Raw genomic sequence first — 2,914 nt, 5'->3', positions numbered from 1 at the left:
CCTGTAGCCTGGCAAGTGCGGGGAGCTGGAACAGGCCGCACTGGGCTGTGCTGGTTAACCGGGGACACCGTGCGTAGAGCTGGCGCAGGATAACCTGGACCAAAGAGACGCACCGGAGGCCAGGAGCGCTGAGCCGGCACAATCCGTCCTGGCTTAATGCCCACTCTAGCACGGCCACTGCGGGGAGCTTGCACAGAGCGCACCGGGCTGTGGATGCGCACTGAAGGCATGGTGCGCAGAACCGGATAGCATGGTGCTTGACCGGTCACTCGCTCCCCACGGTAAACACGAGGAGTTGGCTCAGGTCTGAACCCTGACTCTGCCAATCTCCCCGTGTGCCTCCCCAAAACATTTTTGGGGGCTGCCTCTCGTTCCTGCCTCGCTGCTCCAACTCCTCGTAACGTCGCCGTTCCGCCTTTGCTGCTTCAATCTCCTCCTTCGGACGGCGATACTCCCCGACCTGCGTCCAGAGTCCTTTTCCGTCCAGAATCTCCTCCCATGTTCACTCGTCCCTTTTTCCACGCTGCTTGGTCCTTTGGTGGTGGGTAGTTCTGTCACGCCTATTGTCGGAAGGAGTGAACCAAAGCGCAGCGTGAAAGGTGTTCATGATTATTTATGTATCAAAAAACACTTGAACAAAGTAACAAAACGAAAGCGAACAGTTCTGTCAGGTAACAGAGACTAAACAGAATAACAAATAACTACCCACAAAACCCAAAACGAAAAAGGACAACTTATATATGATCCCCAATCAGAGACAACGATAGACAGCTGCCTCTGATTGGGAACCACACCAACATAGAACTAAAGAAACTAGAATGCCCACCCTAGTCACGCCCTCTCTATGGCCAGGGCAAACGTTTTGTAGGGCAAACGTTTTGTACACTCAGTATATTTAAATGCAGACTGCACAAACAAGTACATCTATGCTATTAGGCAAACGTTTTGTACACTCAGTATATTTAAATGCAGACTGCACAAACAAGTAAATCTATGCTATTAGCCAGGGACATGCTACTACTGTAGCGCCATACTGTTAGCCAGGGACATGCTTCTACTGTAGCACCATACTGTTAGCCAGGGACATGCTACTACTGTAGCGCCATACTGTTAGCCAGGGACATGCTTCTACACTAGCACCATGCTGTTAGCCAGGGACATGCTACTACTCTAGCACCTTACTGTCAGCCAGGGACATGCTACTACTGTAGCACCATACTGTTAGCCAGGGACATGCTACTACTGTAGCGCCATACTGTTAGCCAGGGACATGCTTCTACTGTAGCACCATACTGTTAGCCAGGGACATGCTTCTACACTAGCACCATGCTGTTAGCCAGGGACATGCTTCTACTGCAGCACCATACTGTTAGCCAGGGACATGCTACTACTGTAGCGCCATACTGTTAGCCAGGGACATGCTACTACTGTAGCACCATACTGTTAGCCAGGGACATGCTTCTACACTAGCACCATGCTGTTAGCCAGGGACATGCTACTACACTAGCACCATAGCCAGGGACATGCTTCTACACTAGCACCATGCTGTTAGCCAGGGACATGCTACTACTGTAGCACCATACTGTTAGCCAGGGACATGCTTCTACTGTAGCGCCATACTGTTAGCCAGGGACATGCTTCTACACTAGCACCATGCTGTTAGCCAGGGACATGCTACTACTGTAGCACCTTACTGTCAGCCAGGGACATGCTACTACTGTAGCACCATACTGTTAGCCAGGGACATGCTACTACTGTAGCGCCATACTGTTAGCCAGGGACATGCTTCTACTGTAGCACCATACTGTTAGCCAGGGACATGCTTCTACACTAGCACCATGCTGTTAGCCAGGGACATGCTTCTACTGCAGCACCATACTGTTAGCCAGGGACATGCTACTACTGTAGCGCCATACTATTAGCCAGGGACATGCTACTACTGTAGCACCATACTGTTAGCCAGGGACATGCTTCTACACTAGCACCATGCTGTTAGCCAGGGACATGCTACTACACTAGCACCATAGCCAGGGACATGCTTCTACACTAGCACCATGCTGTTAGCCAGGGACATGCTACTACACTAGCACCATACTGTTAGCCAGGGACATGCTTCTACTGTAGCACCATGCTGTTAGCCAGGGACATGCTACTACACTAGCACCATGCTGTTAGCCAGGGACATGCTGTTAGCCAGGGACATGCTTCTACACTAGCACCATGCTGTTAGCCAGGGACATGCTACTACTGTAGCACCATGCTGTTAGCCAGGGACATGTTACTACTGTAGCACCATGCTGTTAGCCAGGGACATGCTACTACTGTAGCACCATGCTGTTAGCCAGGGACATGCTACTACACTAGCATCCCAAATGGCAGCCTATCTCCTATGGACCCTCATCAAAAGTAGTGCACCCTATCCCCTATGGGCCCTCATGAAAAGTAGTGCACCCTATCCCCTATGGGCCCTCATCAAAAGTAGTGCACTTTCTAAGGGATCGGGTGCCATTTTGTGACTCGGCCCTGATGTCACCGTGTCAGAATGTAGCAAAGGGGACGCTAGGACGTTCTATCAGATGCCATATCATGTTTAGACTAGTCAGATGGGTTGGAGATGTGTTCATGGGTCTAACATATATGCAACCAACTGATGGTGAAGGCCACAGGATATGGGAAATGCTGCAGATCATTGGCATCAGGAAAAAAGGAGTCTAACATCAGATCCCCCCCCTCTCATGTTGCTCAAACCTATTTCTCACTGAGATAATTATTAGGGTCATACACACGCACACACACACACACACACGTGCACGCACGTACAGACACACAAACACACCACAGGGTTAGTCATGTCGAGGTTATCTTAACCCCCTTGTCACACAGCAACTAGGGCCTGACAGTCACACACCACAGG

The sequence above is a fragment of the Salvelinus alpinus genome, chromosome 23, assembly GCF_045679555.1.
Source record: "Salvelinus alpinus chromosome 23, SLU_Salpinus.1, whole genome shotgun sequence".
NCBI lineage: Eukaryota > Metazoa > Chordata > Actinopteri > Salmoniformes > Salmonidae > Salvelinus > Salvelinus alpinus.
Note: the sequence above shows the minus strand (reverse complement) of the source record.